This window comes from Bos taurus, chromosome X, assembly GCF_002263795.3.
Source record: "Bos taurus isolate L1 Dominette 01449 registration number 42190680 breed Hereford chromosome X, ARS-UCD2.0, whole genome shotgun sequence".
Lineage (NCBI taxonomy): Eukaryota > Metazoa > Chordata > Mammalia > Artiodactyla > Bovidae > Bos > Bos taurus.
This window is the reverse complement of record NC_037357.1, coordinates 21,533,484-21,554,936: the sequence shown is the minus strand read 5'-3', so window position 1 is coordinate 21,554,936 and position 21,453 is coordinate 21,533,484.

Here is a 21,453-nt window from a genome sequence, read left to right as displayed (position 1 = left end):
ATCTTGTAGTCAGCTTTCCCGAGTGTCTCCCATTGGAAAGAAGGAGGACAGCCAGTCCCCCCGACCTTCCTCTAACATTTCCAGCAGCAAACTGGAAAGGGATTTTTGTGAAACCTCAGAACCAGTCCTATCTCCCCAGGTACCTTAACAACTGCAGCACTCATCTCCAAAATACCAAATTTACAGAATTCAAGCTCTGCTGTTGAGGAAAGAAAGAAAACAAATGGAGAGAAAACAAGAAGACAGTGGTAGGCTAAGGAGTTGCAGGAGCTAATAAAATTGCCCATGTTACTTACTCAGGTTTTGTTACTACATATTACACTAACAGTGTTCATTTAGTTTCTGAGTGTCCCATAGGGTATGCACTCAAAACTGTTTTAAAATATTCATTTACTTTAAATCCAGTTATCCATATTTCCATTCTGATGTACCATATATTCAAGGATGCATTTAAATATTCTATTAAAATGGATTCATTGTCAAATAACATAGAATCCACCAAAGTAATAGCTAACATTTCAGCACTAAGCCTTCATCACCGCTACGTCAAACCCTTGATACCCCCTTCATTTCTTTCCAATTCTGGCACCTGTAACCATAGCAACATACACTGAAACCTTTCAAGCAGAACAGAACTGACAATCACACTAACAGCACAAATACCTGAGCTGAGAAAAGAGAGGGGCGGCCCAAGTAGGTAGCTGTTGAAATTAAAAGCTAATGACAAGAAAACAGCTGGAAACAAGCGCCAGCTCACACTGCTGCTTCTTTCTAGCATATGAATGCTATGTAGAGCCCAATTTGATTTATGTTTTATTGGTGATGCTGCCATCAATGAATACTTCATTAGGCATCATCTCAACAAACAATTGGAGTGGGAACTTAAGAAAAATAAGTTGTTTGGAGGAAAATTTCAAGGGCTGTGTCTGGTTGCCAAGAATTTGCACCATGCATGTTCCTGGTTTCTACTCATCCATGTAGCAAGAGACAGAAAAGTGAACCCCTCTTACTGAATCCTCTTGAAATGTAAACACGTGTCCGTAAACTGCAAGGAATTGTCTGCTATTGAGAAAAGACTCCCATTAGCCAATTAGAGTAATTACATGGATTAAGATTTCTTGTTACTGGTGGTTTCTTTTTTTTAATCCCTAATTCTTTCTTACCCAGCAAAGGAAGGGATAAACAGCTGATACAGCCAGAGAATTAAATGGGGGCAAACTAGGGCATTCTCATTTTCAGATCCCGAAATGTAATTGAAATTTTATGCTTACCATAACATAACAACATGTGATGATTTCTGTGCAACGGAAGGCATAAAGGGTCACGTTTCCCTAAGACTTCAATTACAGTAGCTTCTATCTTCCCTAAAACAGCATTTGGTCTCAGAAAATTGCCTTTAATGGTGCAGGTGTTTGCCAAAGAGTATCTATCATATTTAGTCCCAAGCACTCCATATTAATTCACCAGTTTCATTAGCAAAAGCCTTTTCTTCCAGATGACAATGAAAAGTAAATATAATTTCAAACAGATGTGCTTGTTTTTCTGTGAATCTGAAAGGGGAAAAAAAAAAAAGCTGGCATTGGCTGAAGGCAGGGAAGATGAGACTCCAGCACTTGAATGCACAGAGCATGGATCTGTAGGGCGTATCCTGAACTTGACCCACATGCATGTCCAGCTCTGCCTCACAATGAAGTCTGCCCACGCCCAAGCAGCTACCTACAAACACCGCCAGTACTTACCACACAGACTGTTTCCCAGCCCAGCGCAAATGACAGGCATTATTAGTATTAGGAAAGGTGACCTGAAATGCCACTGGAGACCGCTTACCCAGATTCAGTTTACATTATTTCAGCTGGTAATGTTTCCCTAGCCCTTAAAAAAATCACAATAATGAATCACTGACCACAATTGTAAATGTCTCTATAGCATGTACACATGATGTCATGTTCAGAGGTCACCTCTCTGGGAGCCTCACTACCCATGATATAGCCAAGAATTGGAGAGTCAGCAAACAAAGGCCTGTCTGCTCACCATTATTTCAAGTGTGACGTTAAAAAGCAGTGTTCAATTCATTTCAACAAATATCCATGGGACTCTTGCCCCATACTTATAAGGGCAAAGAAGGGTCTGGACCTGGTTTCCCACAGCAGCCAGTTTTGTCTCCAGAGCAAGGAGAGATCTTTCTGTAAGCTTTGGCCTGCACGGCTTTGTCTGTTAATTAACAGGCCCTCTATCCCATCAAGGTCAGTTCCTTGGTGATGCAGAAGCTGATTGTTAGCAGCCAAGCCCTCTAAAAATCCCTTAGAAGCATCTTCCCTCTAAAAGAATTACTTTTTTGCACAAGCCTGCATGCAGGTGAAGGTGAAGAGTCTGTTTATAGGACGCATTAGTTCTAGCATTTCTATTAGGACTGATGACTCTGCCAATAATTTCCTGTTAGATGAGAAAGGTCATTGGAAGTCAGCTACTCTACTCACAGCTTAAATGATTATTGAAAGAAACCTCAGAGAAATGAAAGAACTTTAATTCCTTGAACACCAAAGTAACTACACTGCTTTGCAGTTAAAACCCTTTTTGGGCTCCCATGGCCTCCAGGACAGAGGCCAAACTCCTTGGCATGGATTGTAAGGCCTGCATCGCTGAGCTTTGCCAACCTTCCCAGTCTCTCCTCCTTGCTGCCACCCTAAACCCCACCCTTTGTGATCCAGCCACAGTGAACTTTCGGGGCAGTGGCTATCAACTTTGGCTACACACTTGAACCGCCTGGCACACTGAAACATCTCGAGGTTCAGGCTGTATCTCAAGAGACTCTGATTTAATTGACCTCATCTGGAATCCAGACTTTGGTATTTTCTATAAATTCCCTCCAGCAATTCTAACATTTTGCCAAGGTTGAGAACCACTGAGTTAACTGATTTTTGAGTTCCTTTGTGAAAATGAGATTCCTTTCCCTGGTGGTGGTGGGGAGAGGAGGTTGTCAATGAGGATAAATTTAAGTATATCTTTTAAAGATAGAATTTCAGTAGGCAGAAATAAGGAGTAAGGGGCAGAGAAAGCCAGGTGTGGTGGCCCAACTGAGCAGGTGGTGACATGCTAACATTTTTCTTCACTCTCTTGTACAGAATGATACGGGTGGATGATAAGCATACAATTTGGAGCCTATGTGTTTATCCACTTCTATTCACACTTTGCCCAACAAATATTACAACTGTTCCCAATATGCTCAAGCATAAATACTTCAAGTGATAATTAGATGAACAGGTATTCCTTTAAATACAAAAACAAGTTTCATGTAGCTTCATTCTAGAAAGCTAGAAGAGTCAACTGCAAGGTGACAAAACCAATAGCAAGCATATCTTAATCTTCAACTGGCTGGTTCATCTGAAAAATTTTACATTCATCAGAGCATTTGTAGTGGTGATAGAAAAGTGGGAAGATTTATTAATGTTCAGATCCATCATTACTATAGAGAGATAGACATTTACATATGACATTTAGTAGCCAGTTTCTATGATTCCCCATGGCAAATTAGTTGTAATCTGCAACCATTTAGTATCATAGCAGTTTAACCTGGAAAACGTTTCAGTATGGAAGTAAAAGGGATTAAAATGAGCTAAATGGTTGCACCACACATTCATGGTGATGTGATTAGGATATAAAGGCCCCAAAAGACTGGGAATCTACAGGTATGGTTTATAAAAGACTTAAAGATCTTTGAGTGATTATCTAACAAATGCTGTGGTATTTGATAAGGTTAAATGTGAAATGCCAGAATAAATATTTGAAAGTAAAATAATCAGTCCCTTAATTTACTCAACAGACAGTTGTGATGCACTGCAGTAGGCATTGGTGGCACAGCAGTTGGGTGGACAACATCCTTACTTGCCGAGCGCCTGCAAGTCTAATGGAAGAAAGCAAAATGGTAACTGTATGATTGGTGCTAAGTTTGGAGAAAGGACAGGATACCATAGAGCACAGAGCAGAGTCATTTATGGGAGACAAACGCTTCCTGGAGTGAAATTTAACTTGAGATCTAAAATACAAGTGCTATTCATGGTGTGTGTGCGTGTGTGTCTGTGTGTGTCTTGCTTAGAGAGCATAAATCATCCCTAGAAACCAAAAGTTCAGTACTGTTAGGATATGGATTGTGAGTGTGGGTCATGGCAATAGAGGAAACCATACTGATAAAGTCTGACTGAGTCCTGAGGTGGTTGTTAGCATTTCATCACAACATTCTTGTTGTTAGCTGGAAGCAGCTTTGAGAGGGAAAAAAAAAAGGAATTAGTTAGATGATGGCTACACAGGACACAGCCTGGGAATTAACTGGCTTGGAAGTGGGACCTTTTAGAGACGCTCTAGCACAATCATTCAGTTGCTTAATTCCAAAGCAGGAATCTTCTGAATAAAACCATATGGAAGTGATCTTCATGGGCTGAACTATGAAAGTGGAACAAGGTATTTCCACCTTGGGGACCCTCCAACCATACCTCACGTTTGTTTCTTGTTTGGTCTAGGAAAAAGCCAAATGAGGGTCAGCTCACTCTGACGCTGACAGAGAAGGGCAGACAGAGCAGTGTCGTCAAATAGATCCTAGTGTAAACGACACCTTGCCTCAAACCTTGTGGAAATTCAAACAACATCAAAGAGTGTTGGCAATAGAGAGAAGGGTCACTGAGATGTGATCCTCTGTGGCTAGCAGTGTAAAGTGACTAATTTGACTCACGGCTGACATGGCATTTGCTTCTTTGCACAGAAATAATTCAGAGATAGGATGAGATTTTATATCGTAAAGCGCTTGGAGTTGCTTATACTCAAGGCGTAAAAGAAATGTGGGGGAGTTTTATAACAAGCACTCAAATGATTCTGAGAAATACCACAGGGTTAACAAGTTCAAAGAAATTTTGAACAATAATAGCAAAATACTCGATCTTTCCTCCTTTCTTTTTTCATTTTCAGCGTCTTTACTAGAAAAAAAAAGCATAACTGAATAAACCCTAGAATTAAGATCTCTTTTGAGTGACAATCTCTTTAGTTCTACACTGTTAAGAGAACCCCTATGGGGTTAATAGAAGACTTTGCCTCCTCAGCAGTTATATATTCCATTTAAAACTCTGGGTAACAAATCATTACCAAGCCTTCTGGGACATCATTTTGCTGCCTTTGGAGCCTCTTTCTGGAAGCAGAGCATTATCTTGATACTGCTTAGGAAGTGGGGTGCTCCTAGACCCTGCAGGACATCTAGGGTGACAGTCATGCCCAGGAGCTCACAATGTTACTCCAAGCAAGGAGCCCAGAGCAGACTCAGCACTAAAAGGAACAGAGGAAGTCATTTAGTGGGACTGTCATTATAGTGCAGGTGGAAACATAGACACTAGCAGTTGACTCCAAACCATGGGGCTAGTCCCAAACCTGGCCTAGAACGCAGGTATCAGAGATTATAAAAGTCAGTTAGTCAGTCAATTCAGTCACTCAGTCGTGTCCAATTCTTTGCAATCCCATGGACTGCAGCACGCAAGGCCTCCCTGTCCATCACCAATTCCTGGAGCTTGCTCAAACTCTTGTCCATCGAGTCGGTGATGCCATCCAACCATCTCATTGTCCCCTTCTCTCGTCCCCTTCTCCTCCTGCCTTCAATCTTTCCTAGCATCAGGGTCTTTTCCAATGAGTCAGTTCTTCATATCAGGTGGACCAAGTATTGGAGTTTCAGCTTCAGCATCAGTCCTTCCAATGAATATTCAGGACTAATTTCCTTTAGGATGGACTGGTTGGATCTCCTTGCAGTCCAAGGGACTCTCAAGAGTCTTCTCCAACACCACAGTTCAAAAGCATCAATTCTTCAGCACTCAGCTTTCTTTATGATCCAACTCTCACATCCATACATGACTACTGGAAAAACCATAGCTTTGACTAGACAGACCTTTGTCAGCAAAGTAATGTCTCTGCTTATTAATATGCTATCTACGTTTGTCATAGCTTTTCTTCCAAGGAGCAAGTGTCTTAATTTCATGGCTGCAGTCACCATCTGCAGTGATTTTGGAGACCAAGAAAATAAAGTCTCTCACTGGTTCCATTGTTTCCCCATCTAAGTGCCATGAAGCTATGGGACCAGATGTCATGATCTTTGTTTTTTGAATGTTGAGTTTATAAAAGTAAGAGCTGTTATTTGCTGAGTACTATACCTTGGGTACAAAGATAAACCCTTTCCATGCATTAACCCATACTATTATTATCCCCATTTTACAGATGCAGAAACTGAGAGACAAAGTAACTTGCTCGGGGTTACACAAAGAGCAAGAATCAGAGCCCGAATTCTAACCCGGACCAATGTGATTGTAAAGCATATTGTCATCCTGCTTCTAGAATGAGGTGAAGAAGATGAAAGTACTGAGTCAGGAGTATGCTCTTAAGCATCCTGCCAGGCTGTATTTGAAACTTTGACTAACATTGCAGAACCTGGAGTCTCATGAGAAAAAGCTTCTCCAAATGAAGTAAACATAATTCAATATTTTTGTGGAGAATATTGCCTCATTAAAAGGCTAATTCCATGAATTTGATGATCCTTTGTTAGTCAGCGGAGAAGGCAATGGCAACCCACTCCAGTACTCTTGCCCTGGAAAATCCCATGGATGGAGGAGCCTGGTGGGCTGCAGTCCATGGGGTCGCTAAGAGTCGGACACGACTGAGCGACTTCCCTTTCACTTTTCACTTTCATGCATTGGAGAAGGAAATGGCAACCCACTCCAGTGTTCTTCCCTGGAGAATCCCAGGGATGGGGGAGCCTGGTGGGCTGACGACTATGGGGTCGCAGAGTCGGACACAACTGAAGCAACTTAGCAGCAGCAGTTGTTGTTCAGAGATTTTTGTTGCAAAGACACATGCAAAGGGCTTTGGACACACAATTGTCTGAAGTCAGTGAGGGCAAAAGGAACTAATGGAAAAGAAAAGAACTTGAGCCAAGACAGCCTTGGGTTGTCTGTTAGTTATTCCTCATGGCACCCAGTTTTTTGTTTTCTCCTTCTATTTGAATGCTTAGCACACCTTAGTGTAATTGTTTTCTGTTCATAAATCTTTCCCTTTAAACAGAATATAGTTTCCCTAAAGAGTAAGGACCTTGTTTTTTCTCCTTCGTATTCCTGGTGCCAAGCACAGTGCCTGACATAAATAGATGCTCATTAAAAGACTTGTGGAACTGAATGTTTGTTTACTGAGTGAATGCCCTGTAGCTATATTGGCAGGACTTAATAGACCATCTTAGAAACCAAACCAAATGGGGACTTTGGTAGAAAATGAATGACCATGAAAATTCTAGTCTCTGGGATTATTTTACTACTTTAAACAACTGTTGGGGGACTTCCCTGGTTGTCCAGTAGCTAAGACTCCCAAAGCAGAGGGCCTGGGTTCATTCCCTAGTTGGGGAACTAGATCCCACATGCCTCAACTAAAATCAAAGTTCTACTGTGTCGCAACTAAGAACTGGTGCAGTCAAATAAATAAATAAAAATAAATATTAAAAACAAAACCCAACTATTGGAAATGAACAAGGACAGCCAGTTCAATTTCTAGAAGTCTCTTAGACTACTCCACCTGAAGACACAGAACATGAGCCTGGTTCCTTCAGTTTTGAATACTAGGCTTGGCTATTAGGAGTGCAGTATCTGGGGAGCAAAAGGGCATGATATGATTAAAGGGTCTGTTACATGAATCAGGGACTGTACAGCAGATGGAGAAAAAGCAGCAAGATTTTTTACCCTAAAACTTTATATCACAGCAATACACAATGATCAATGAGATCTCATGATTAAAAACAGCAAAGCCTAACTCATATAACTTGGTAGCACAGGAAACCACCTATCAGGCACAGCAAAGGAAACCATGGTGACTTTTCTTTGTCTCACATTTGTTGAAGGTTTCAAGGGCTGCAACATCAAGCAAAAACATCAGGGAGTAGGTGAGTTGCTCCCTCCGCTGCCCACTCTCCCACTGTGTTCACCTCTAACTCCAAGAGTCTCCCTAACACGGAATCTGAAATCTGATTTCCCCCTGTTTCTGAAGGCCGAGGTGAGGTATGGGGGAGGAGGGCAGCAAAGTGCTCCGACAGCACGGAGTGCTCTGCGTTCTGCCTGAAGTCTCTCCATAGAGCCTCCCGGAGCTCATTTGAGAGAGAAGAGAGCTGCCTGTTATTTATGAGCACATAATATCTCCGCATAGAAAGTCTCAGTCAAAAACGTTTTTACCAACATGGTAAGAGTAACATGCTATGCTTAAGTAGATGAATCTATGGTTTAGAAAGAGGCAGTTCAAATAAATGGCGAGTTTTCCCATTAGAAGAGTTTTCAACTATATCCAGATGGGGGAAAAAAGAAAGAAAATTAACTGGGATCACAGGGCTCCCTCCATCTTGGGTGCTAATGTTCTATTGACAAGTTATAATGAGGGCTTCTCTGTCCCAGAGTGAGGAATAGGCTCATTAAAACTCGAGGAACGGGAGAGCCAGCTTTCAACTCCCTTGTTTTTTAAACTTCACTGGTTTTTAGAAATACTAAATGAATTGCCTGACAAAACGATGTTATTGATTTCAAAGTGTGTCTGCATTCTTGGGCTTGCATTTGCATTTGAATCTGAGCTACTTAGAGTGTCAGTTGTTGGACAGAAGAATGGAAATGAGAGTTCTGTGGTGGGCTCGGAAAGACTGATGTGTTGACTCTTCCACTTAGTCACTGTGGAAATAAGCCTTATACTAACCTTGGTTTCTTCTTGATCAAAACACATCAATTAACATGGTTTGAACATTGCTTTCTTCTGGGTTTGAAGAAAGGAGGATCCCAAATTTCAAACCATTAAATAAGATGGCTGTTCCACAATGTAACCCTATTAGGATGCCAGGCTGTAGCTCTGGAAGGGCCTGTTAATGTACACTCTCAACAATCCAAGCCCGAGCACACATTATGCTGAAACAGTAAATAATTCAAAAATCACTTAGATTTGGTTCTGAGAATTCACTATGTGATTTGTGTGTATGTGTGGCAGGTGTAGCCTCCTAATTACTTTTTCTTATGCTAATATTTGCGTGGATTTCTATGCCTCAAGCACATAATCGGTGGCAGAAAGAGGGAGAAGTCAAAGGCCACTCTGAAGTTCAGAGTCATTATTAGGAACAGAAGTAGCTTCAAGGGAGGACAAAGCTTTAGACATGTTGATTTGGAGTCGATGCGGAAAGATGAACACAGGGAAAATGCCCAGTCTTGAGCGCTGGAGTTCTCTGTCTTCATGGAGAACGTAAAATGAATCTCAGGGAATGGCCACAGCTGGGAAAAGCTGGAAGCAGAGGGACGATAGCAAAGGAATCAGAGAAGGTGCTATGATTGAGAAAGGAGGAGATTCAGCCTGCCTCTACATCCCAAATCTGCAAGGAATGAAAGTTTTTAAGAAGTGTTATGAAAAGCTTGCAAGAGATTCAAGGGGGCAAGGACTGCTACAAGACCAGTAGACTGGAGTTTGGGAGGTCATTGGACTTCGAAGAGTACAAATAGAATTGTTCAGTCGCTAAGTCGTGTCTGACAGAGTAGAGCGCTCAGTAATCAGGCTTCAAGGAGAAGCGGAGTGGGCTGGAAGTGAAGTCGCTCAGAAAGGGGTTGAAAGAGAATGAGAAAAATAAACCAAAATAAACCTGATACTAACCTGAGGAGTGGGACTGCTTGTCTATTTAAAGACAGAGGTGACTTGTGTCTTTTAAATTTTATTTTGTCGGAGATACGGAATATAGCAGACCAAGGGGTAACCAGAGAAGCATAGTTTTGAAGGTAGTGACACACAGTGGGGTTAGGAACACCCAGAGGCATAGGGAGACTCGGAGGGAGGAAGCACAATCTCTGAGATGAGTTGAGAAGTGAGACGAGAACAGCTATATGGGGATCTGTGTTGAGGTAGAAGAGAACGCTCATACGGTCATGCAATAGGAGGTAAGGGGTGGGGCTGCAGTCATGAAGAAAGCAAGGGAGTTTGGAATGTTATGAGCAGGAGTGTCCTAGGAAATCCAAATTAATCAAAAAGATTGTTGAACAGCCGTGGGAGTCCTGGTGGAATAAAGTAATCATATTTCTATCTGACCAACTCTGCTCAAGTCAAGTATATTTGGGGCCAAGAATAGAATTAAATCCACAATCAGGGAGAATGTTCTAAGAAGGCAAGTTAGCAGGTGTGATCCAGCAAAAGGGAAGGTGTGTGGAATAGTCCCAAAGTGCCTTTCTCTTTCGGAGCCACAAGATGCTGCTGCTGCTTTGTAGCTGTAGGATGCTGGTCCCGGGAAACGCTCCATTCATTTCTGCTTGCATGCAGAAACTGAGAGGAGTGCGGAATGAAGTTTGTTTTGAAAGCAAACATGGAGTTTTAACCAAAGACAGACAAATGTGTGAAGAGGAAAGCCATGCAGAGGAAAAGAAGAAAGAGGAATTTTGAGAATTTGTAATCTATCTAATTACCTTGAGGACTGGAGTTTTCCATAATCCCCTGTCCATGAAAAACCAGTCAAAATTTTCTATGGAAGATAACCTGGGGTGTGAGCACAGGTTCTCAGATTCCCTATTAGTCCATGACTAATATCTCATGACTAAAAGAAGACATACACTATAGGGATACTAGGCAAGGACTCAGAAGGCAAAGTATATGGGTTTAAATCCAAACTGTTGAGACTATAGGCAAGGTACTTACCCTCTCGGTGCCTTAATTTTTCTCATCTAAAAAACAGGCACAATAAGTGGCTATGTCTCACAGGCCTGTCAAGAGGAGGAAATGCATGAGACTTTATTCATTTGATATGTAAAATACTTACAAAGCACAGGCAGAAAGTGCTTTTGTCATTATGAAGTGCCTTTGCCCAGTATTTTCAAAAAGTGAGGCTTATACAACTATTAATGTGTGTATATGACTTTTATTTTGCATCTTTTCCACATTTCATCTCTTTATTTTTCATCTTTATATCTCTCTCACTGCTGCTCCTGCTGCTAAGTCGCTTCAGTCATGTCCGACTCTGTGCGACCCCATAGACGGCAGCCCACCAGGCTCTCCCGTCCCTGGGATTCTCCAGGCAAGAACACTGGAGTGGGTTGCCAGTTCCTTCTCCAATGCGTGAAAGTGAAAAGTGAAAGTGAAGTCGCTCAGTCGTGTCTGACTCTTAGCGACCCCATGGACTGCAGCCTGCCAGGCTCCTCCGTCCATGGGATTTTCCAGGCAAGAGTACTGGAGTGTGGTGCCATTGCCTTCTCCGATCTCTCTCACTTCCCTCCCTGTATTGTTAGCTCTTGGAAGGCAAAGGCCATATCTTACACATCTTTATATTTATCCTTGTTCTGATTATCAGGTCGTGTCAGTAACAATTTCACAACTTGGTGGCATAAAACAGCAACCATTTCTTTATACTCACTGATTCTGTGGGTCAAGAATTTGGAAAGGAGACAGCAGGGTTGATTTCTCTCTACTTCATGATGGCTTGAGGGTCAGCTCCATTACCCAAATGACTTGTGGAGCAATATGAACAGCTGAGGGCTACAATAGCTGGGGCTGGGGGATGCACTTCAAAGCTGCCTTCATTGCTCACGTATCTAGTGCCTGGGCAGGAATGAATGAAGGACTGACTTAGCTGGGACCTATGCATAGGAAATGATGCCCTTGTTACCATAAGTTGGTATGGAAACACTCGAATGAACTTTTTGGCCAGTCCAATACATGATATCAGGAAACTAATTTTGTTAGGTGTGTAAAGTACATGGAGATTTGACAAAATGTTCTTAAATTTTTTAGAGATTCATATGGATATATTTATGGTCTAAATAACTAATTTACTTTGTATTTCCAGGGAAAAATAGATGATGCATATATGACAAAATGTTGTTGGAGTTTGCTCAAATTCATGTCCGTTAAGTCAGTGATGCTACCTAACCATCTCATCCTCTGCCATCCCCTTCTCCTTCTGACTTCAGTCTTTCCCACCATCAGAGTCTTTTCCAATGAGTCGGCTCTTTGCATCAAGTGGCCAAAGTACTGGAGCTTCAGCTTCAGCATCAGTCCTACCAATGAATATTTAGGGTTGATTTCCTTTAGGATGGACTGGTTTGATCTCCTCGCTGTTCAAGGGACTCTCAAGAGTCTTCTCCAGCACCATAGTTCGAAAGCATCAGTTCTCTGGTGCTGAACCTTCTTTATGGCCCAACTCTCACATCCGTACATGACGACTGGAAAAACCATAGTTTTGACTATGTGGATCTTTGTCAGCAAAGTGCGGCTCTGTGGTAAAGAATCTGCCTGTTCAATGCAGGAGATGCAAGGGCTGAGGATTCAATCCCTGGATCAGGAAGATCCCCTGGAGAAGGAAATAGCATCCATTCTGGTATTCTTGCCTGGGAAATCCCATGGACAGAGGAACCTGGCAGGTTATAGTCCGTGGGGTCGCAAAAGAGTTAGAAATGACTTATTGACTAAATGACAACAACAATGACAAAATATTAAGAATTTTTACATTTAGATGATGGGTATTCATTGTACTATTCTCTCTAGTTTTCTTCTTGTTTGAAAATTCTAATAAGAAGTAAAATAAAGAAATAAAGAGAATAAACAGAGGGTAAAAGGTCCATCTATGATAGTTCTAGAATCATCTACTTCTCTTCATTCCCAACCATTGCTCTAATTTACAGATTAGCAAAATTTTCCCATATAGGGTCAGATAGTATACATTTTAGAGTACATAGGCTGTATATTCTCTATAAGAACTATTCAACTCTGCCATTGTAGCACAAAAGCAGCCATTGGCAATATGTAAATAAATGGGCATGACTTTTTCCAATAAAACTTTATTTATATAAACAAGCAGGTGATCAACCAGATTTAGCCAGTGGGCTATAGTTTGCTGTCCCCTGCTCTAACTGAAGCACTCATCCATTCTAACCCAGAGTACAAGTACTCCTACAATCCTTTTACCCATCTTCTTCCATTTAGACTCGTCATCTCTCCACTCTGCCCTTATAGATCAATAGTAGCAGTTTCCCTACTGTAGAACTGGGCCATATGTTTCCCATCATCTCCTCATCCTCACTATGTTTCCAACTGGACTCCACATTAACCCCAACAGTATGCCCCCCATCACACGCATCCTTTCTTTCACGTCTTTGTATTTAAACAACTTCATTAACACATTTTGACACATAAAAATGGATATATTTAAACTGTACAGCTTGATGTTTTGATATATGTAGTACGTCTGTGAAAAAGATCACCACAGTCAAGCTAACTAACTTATCCATCACCTCTGTAGAGTTATCATGTGTGGAGGTTATGGGTGAGAAATTTGAAGATCATCCTCCTCACCAAATTCACATATACAATATAATCCTGCTATCATCAGCATGCTGTATTTACTCATTCATCATGCATAATCGAAAATTGGTCCCTTTCATCAACATCTCTCCTTACCCTCTTCTCCCAACCCTGCTTGCACCTGGCAATTACCATTCCACTCTCCGCTCCTATACATTTGACGATTTTGCTGCTGCTGCTGCTGCTGCGTCGCTTCAGTCGTGTCCAACTCTGTGCAACCCCATAGATGGCAGCCCACCAGGCTCCCCCGTCCCTGGGATCTCCAGGCAAGAACACTGGAGTGGGTTGCCATTTCTTTCTCCTTGACTATTTAGACATCCCATATAAGTGAGATCAACACAATATTTGTTTTCCTGTACACACACATATCTTTAGTCTCCTAGATCTTCTTTGTTTTCAGACATCTCCTGCTTCCCTACTTCACTTCCATACTTAAAGGGTTGCTCAAACTTCCCTCCTTCAAGACTCAGCTCAGTCATCACCTTCTCTCTGGTAAGCCTCAGTCTTTTCCCCAACATACATGTATGCATGTGCATGTTCACACATACACACCAGAAATAGTCAAGGTGGGGGCTCCTTATTAGTACTCTCAGTATCTTTCAGGGTATCTCTTTGTCATGGCACTTGTCATACTTCCTATCATGATGCGATTACTTCTCTGCTTTGATCCTTGGCCTAGAAGCTTGTTGAGGGGCAGAGACTATATCTTACTTACCTCAATGTCTAAAACAGAGCCTGTCATAGGATTAAATGAATATTCAGATCTACTGCAAACATGCCCTTCATAAGGGAATTTCAAGATACTATGATGAAAAGTAGTTGGATTTCACATGATCTCTAAAATACAAAAGTTATGAGCAAACAAACAAGAGGACACCAGTGCTTCTGAATGGAGGTAAGTTAGATCACAGTAGGATCAAATAACCTAGAGATCACTGAAGCACTCCTTACTATCCTAGGAGAAACTATGGTTTCCTGAAAGATGTAATATACTCAAAAATGATTATATCATGCTCAGGCTGCCATCCCTAACCCACGTGGGATCCTTCTATCTGGTATTACAGCCCCCCTAACCAGCATTAGGTAGCTTGATAAGTAGAGCTCTGTCCATAGGATTTTCCAGGCAATAGTACTGGAGTGGATTGCCATTTCCTTCTCCAGCAGATCTTCCAGACCCAGGGATCGAAACCCAGGTCTCCCACATTGTAGACAGACACTTTACCGTCTAAGCCACCAGGAAAGTCCGGTAAGTAGAGCATGGGCTGGATTTCAGGCCCCATTCACCATGTTGACCAGAAGCCCTTGTGCAGTGAACAATATGTGCAAACATGTGCGGTGGCCTTTTATGTATCCCAGATCATCTTTATGGGTGAGTCGAAGCAAAAAATGGCATAATTTTTGAAGAGTGGGTAAACAATCCATTGATCCTTCGGTACAGTATTTACTTCTCAGCTTGTTTTCTACCAGTAGTTCTCAACGGCAGCATATAGTGAGCATGGTTATCAGAGTCACCTGGGGAACTTCTTCAACCTACACATGCACGCTCCCACACTCCTGCTCCTGATCTCAAAATTCTGATGTACTTCATCAGGGGTGTTCTTATATCCAAAATACAGTGTACCTCAAGGGGTAGAATTGCAGAATGTCTAGATGCAGTTGTGACTGGCCAATTAGAATTGATGCTTTTGAACTGTGGTGTTGGAGAAGACTCTTGAGAGTCCCTTGGACTGCAAGGAGATCCAACCAGTCCATTCTGAAGGAGATCAGCCCTGGGATTTCTTTGGAAGGAATGATGCTAAAGCTGAAACTCCAGTACTTTGGCCACCTCACACGAAGAGTTGACTCATTGGAAAAGACTCTGATGCTGGGGGGGATTGGGAGCAGGAGGAGAAGGGGACGACAGAGGATGAGATGGCTGGATGGCATCACTGACTCAATGGACATGAGTCTGAGTGAAGTCCAGGAGTTGGTGATGGACAGGGAGGCCTGGCGTGCTGCGATTCATGGGGTTGCAAAGAGTCAGACACGACTGAGTGACTGATCTGATCTGAATGTTCCACAACTGGTTCAAGTACCATTTCTATCACTCCATATATTTGTAGCTCCTTGAAAATCACTTTCCACTGGTTTAATCTACAAGCAAAGGAATTGGTTTGAGCTATGTTCCATATATCTATAAACACAACCAGGTCAAACTACACCTTCTGGAAGACCTTGGTTATATGCAAACCAGGCAAGGTCTGACTCATGAACTCAAATACAAATGATTATTCTAGTTCATGTCATGATCAAAGTTGTGGCCTAAATTATTTAAGCAAGAAAACTGTAGCATAAAAACATTGAGCAGCGAGTTTTACCACACTAAAGAAACAACCCATATAATTGGGAAATTAAACTATTTTATTTATAAGAAAGAATTTATTTGGGATTTTTAAACACACCAGTATCAGATTCCTTGAGCAGGAGTTATATTTCAGTTACACTCAGTGGGAATTTCTTAAACTTTTATTATGTGCAATTCTATGTATTGGGAACTATAAGGGAAGTAAATATTTAAAATAATATCATTTCTTCAAGGAGCTTCAAGACTGGTTGTGAATAAATCAAATGGAGAAATAGTTCAAGGTATATCAGATCAGATCAGTCACCCAGTCGTGTCCGACTCTTTGCAACCCCATGAATTGCAGCACGCCAGGCCTCCCTGTCCATCACCAACTCCCAGAGTTCACTCAGACTCACGTCCATCGAGTCAGTGATGCCATCCAGCCATCTCATCCTCCATCGTCCCCTTCTCCTCCTGCCCCCAATCCCCACCAGCATCAGAGTCTTTTCCAATGAGTCAACTTTGCATGAGGTGGCCAAAGTACTGGAGTTTCAGCTTCAGCATCAGTCCTTCCAAGGAAATCCCAGGGCTGATCTCCTTCAGAATGGACTGGTTGGATCTCCTTGCAGTCCAAGGGACTCTCAAGAGTCTTCTCCAACACCACAGTTCAAAAGCATCAATTCTTCGGCGCTCAGCCTTCTTCACAGTCCAACTCTCACATCCATGCATGACCACAGGAAAAACCATAGCCTTGACTAGACGGACCTTTGTTGGCAAAGTAATGTCTCTGCTCTTGAATATGCTGTCTAGGTTGGACATAACTTTCCTTCCAAGGAGTAAGCGTCTTTTAATTTCATGGCTGCAATCACCATCTGCAGTGATTTTGGAGCCCAAAGAAATAAAGTCTGACACTGTTTCCCCATCTATTTCCCATGAAGTGGTGGGACCAGATGCCATGATCTTCGTTTTCTGAATGTTGAGCTTTAAGCCAACTTTTTCACTCTCCACTTTCACTTTCATCAAGAGGCTTTTTAGTTCCTCTTCCCTTTCTGCCATAAGGGTGGTGTCATCTGCATATCTGAGGTTATTGATATTTCTCCTGGCAATCTTGATTCCAGCTTGTGCTTCTTCCAGCCCAGCGTTTCTCATGATGTACTCTGCATATAAGTTAAATAAGCAGGGTGACAATATACAGCCACGACATACTCCTTTTCCTCTTTGGAACCAGTCTGTTGTTCCATGTCCAGTTCTAACTGTTGCTTCCTGACCTGCATACAAATTTCTCAAGAGGCAGATCAGGTGGCCTGGTATTCCCATCTCTTCCAGAATTTTCCACAGTTTATTGTGATCCACACAGTCAAAGGCTTTGGCACAGTCAATAAAGCAGAAATAGATGTTTTTCTGGAACTCTCTTGCTTTTTTGATGATCCAGCAGATGTTGGCAATTTGATCTCTGGTTCCTCTGCCTTTTCTAAAACCAGCTTTAACATCAGGAAGTTCACGGTTCACATATTGCTGAAGACTGACTTGGAGAATTTTGAGCATTACTTTACTAGTGTGTGAGATAAGTGCAATTGTGCGGTAGTTTGAGCATTCTTTGGCATTGCCTTTCTTTGGGATTCAAGGTATATAGGGCTTCTCAAACAGGAGGGACAGTATCCTTTTCCCAAGAAGGGCCTTTAGGATCTTTGCAATAGAGATTCTGTTACAGATGCCGTTTGTGTTGTAATGAAGAAAAATATTTTAAGTTTATGGTGTACATTTTCTGCAACAGTTGATCTACATGATAATCTGGGATATCATGTAGTATAGGACAAGGGCTTTTTGAAATAACACTGCCCACTCTTCCAGTTCTATTTCTCTTTATATATGCCAATTTTCACATACTCCTTTAGAATATGGGAACCCCCTTCCTGCTCATATGAGATCATTGGATGGCATCACCTTCTCAATGGACATGAGTTTGAGCAAACTCCAGGAGATGGTGAAGGACAGTGAAGCCTGGCGTGCTGCAGTCCATGGGGTCTCAAAGATTTGGACATGACAAAATGACTTAACAGCAACAATAATAGATAAAGCAAATATTAACAGAACTGAAGGGACAAGCAGACGGCAATGCAGTAATAGTAGGAGACTTCAATATTCCCTTTTCAAGAATGGATTAGTCATCCAAAAAGAAAATCAAGAAGGAAATGGAGGACTCGAACAACAATATAGCCAAAATGGATATAACATATGCAGAATAGTCCATTCAATAGCAATAGAATACACATTCCTCTAAAGTGTACAGAATACTCTTCAGGGTATAGCAGGTGTTAGGTCAAAATTGCGACTCCATGGACTGTAGCTTGCCCAGCTCCTCTGTCCATGGAATTCACCAGGCAAGAGGAGTGGGTAGCTCTGTTCCCTTCTCCAGGGGATCTTCCCAACCCAGAGATCAAACCTAGGTCTCTCACATTGCATGTGGATTCTTTACCATCTAAGCCACCAGGGAAGCTCCTTAAAAAGTTTAAGAAGATAGAAATCATACCTTTCCAATCACATGTTAGAAAATGAGAAATCAATAACAGTAAGAAAACTGAAACATTCACAAATATGTGGCAACTAAAAAACACACTTCAAAACAACTAGTGGATCAAAGGAGAAATCAAAAAGCAAATTTTTAAAAATGTATTGAGACAAATGAAAATACAACACACCAAAATTTATGGAATGCAGCCAAAGCATTTCTAAGATGGAATTTTTTGGCAAAAGTATCTGCATTTAAGAAAAGGAAGATCTCAATTAAATAATCTAACTTTAAACTTCTAGAAGCTAGAAAAAGAACAAAGTTCAAAGTTAACAAAACAAAAGAAATAATAAAGATTAATTAGAGCAGAATTCAATGAAATAGAAACTAGAAGAATAGAAAAGATTAATGAAATTAAGAGCTAGTTTTCTGAAAGATGAACAAAATTAGCAAACTTTTAGCTAGACTCAGATAAAAAAGAGAAGACTCAAATGAATAAAACTAGAAATGAAAGAGGAGATGTTACCACTGATACCACAGAAATACAAAAAATAAGTGTCTACTATGAATAATTATACACCAACAAATTGGATAACCTAGAAGAAATGTATACATTCCTAGAAACATACAACCTACCAAGGCTGAAACATGAATGAATAGAAAATTTGAACAGACCAATAACAAGTTAAGAGACTGAATCAAAAAATTAACAAATAAAAAGTCCTGAACCATATGGCGTCACTGGTGAATATCACCAGTTAAAAATGAATGAAGAGCAATCATTCTCAAACATTTCCAGAAAAATGGAAGAGGATAAATATCCAAATGTATTTTACAAGACCACCATTATCCTAATAACAATGCCAAATAAGAACACTAAAAGAAAATTACAGACCATCTCCCTGATGAACACAGATGTAAAAATCCTCAACAAAATATTAGCAAACCAATTTCAACAGCACATTAAGAGGATCATACACCATGATCAAGTGAGATTTATTCCTGGGATGCAAGGGTGGTTCAACATATGCATGTAATATATGATATATAATATATGATACATTAATGGAATGAAGAATAAAAATTATATGATCATCTCAATGGAGGCAGAAAAAGCATTTGACAAAATTCAACATCCTTTCATGATAAAGACCATCAATAATCTGGACATAGAAAGGATGTATCTCAACATAATAAAGGCTATATATGACAAGCCCACAGCTAATATCATTGTCAATGTGGAAAAACTACAAGCTTTTCTTCTGTGATCAGGCACAAGGATTCTCACTCTCACTACTTCTCTTTAGCATAGTACTGGAAGTCCTAGCCAGAGCAGTTAGAGCAAGGAAAAAGAGGCATTCAGATTGGAAAGGAAGAAGTAAAGTTGTCTCTATTTGCATATGGCATGATGTTATATGTAGAAAACCTAAAGACTCGACAAAAAAACTGTTAGAACTAATAACTTCAGTAAAGTTTATAAGGTACAAATCAACACACAAAACTCAGTTATGTTTCTACACACTTACAATGAACTAGCCAAAAGAAATGAAATTAAGATAACAATCTCTTTTACAGTAGCATCAAAACTAATAAAATACTTAGAAATTAACTCAGTTAAGGAGGTGAAAGATCTGTACACTGAAAACTACAAGACTGATGAAAGAAATTGAAGAAGACACAAATAAATGGAAAGATGGATCAGAAGAAAGAATATTGTTAAAATGTCCATTCTACCCACAGCACCTACAAATTCAATGCACTTAATCTACAGATTCAATGCAGTCTCTATCAGAATCCAAATGGTATTTTTCACAGAAATAGAAAAAAAAAACAATCGTAAAATTTTTATGGAACCACCAAAGATCCTCAATAGCCAAAACAATCTTGAGCAAGTACAAAGTTAGAGGCATCACAATTCCTGATTTCAATACATATTTAAAAGCTACAGGACTTCCCTGGTTGTCCAGTGGTTTAGAATCTGCCTGTCAATGTAGAGGACATGAGTTTGATTCCTGGTCTGGGAGGATTTCCTGGATTTCTGGGAGATGCCAGCAGGCAACTAAGCCCATGTGCTATAATGACTGAAGCCTGCACACTCTAGACCCTGGTCTCTGCAACAAGAGAAGCCGCTGCAGTGAAAAGCCCATGCACCACGACGAGAAAATAGCTCCTGCTTGCTACAATTAGAGAAAGCCTGGTGCAGCAATAAAGACCCAGCACAGCCAAAAAGAAGTGTCTACAGTAATCAAAACAGTATGGCAGTGCCATAAAAACAGACATATGGACCAACGTAACAATATAGAGAGTCTAGAAATAAATCCATGCATTTACAGTCAACTGACATTTGACAAACAAGCCAAGAACACACAACAAAAAGACAGTCTGTTTAACAAATGGTGCTTGAAAACTGTATATTCACAAACAGAAGAATGAAATTGGACCCTTATCTCACACAAGATACAAATATCAACTCAAAATAGATTAAAGACTTAAAAGTTAGACCTAAATCTGTAAAGCTACTAGAAAAAAAAAATACGAGAAATCACTTTGACACTGGTCTGGGCAATACATTTTTCAGATATGACCCCAAAAACAGAGGCAACAAAAGCAAAACTAAGCAAGTGCGATTGCATCAAACTATAAACAAACATCAGAGTGAAGGAACAACCTAAACGATGGGAGAAAATACTTACAAACCATACTTCTTATAAAAGAATAATATTTAAAATATATAAAGAAATCAATTCAACAGCAACAAAAAGAAAAAGAAATAACCTGATTAAATAAATGAGCAAACGACCTAAATAGGTAGTTTTTCAAAGAAGATACGCAAATGGCCAGTAGTTCTATAAAGATGCTCAACATCACTAATTACCAGGGCAATACAAATCAAAGCCACAATGAGAAGTCACCTCACCCCTGTCAGAATGGCTATCATCAAAAAGACTACAAATAACAAATGTTGGAGAGGATGTGGAGAAAAGGAAACCCTTGCACATTGCTAGTGGGAATGCAAATTGGTGTCGCTACTGTGGAAAACAGTATGAAAGGAAGGTGAGAGCGGGGTTCAGGATGGGGAACACATGTGTGCGCGTGGCTGATTCATGTCAATGTATGGCAAAAACCACTACAATACTGTAAAGTAATTAGCCTCCGATTAAAATAAATTAATTAATTAAAAAAATTAAAACTAGAATTACCATATGATCTAGTCATCCCATTTTGGGTATATATTGAAAGGAAATGAAATCAGTAT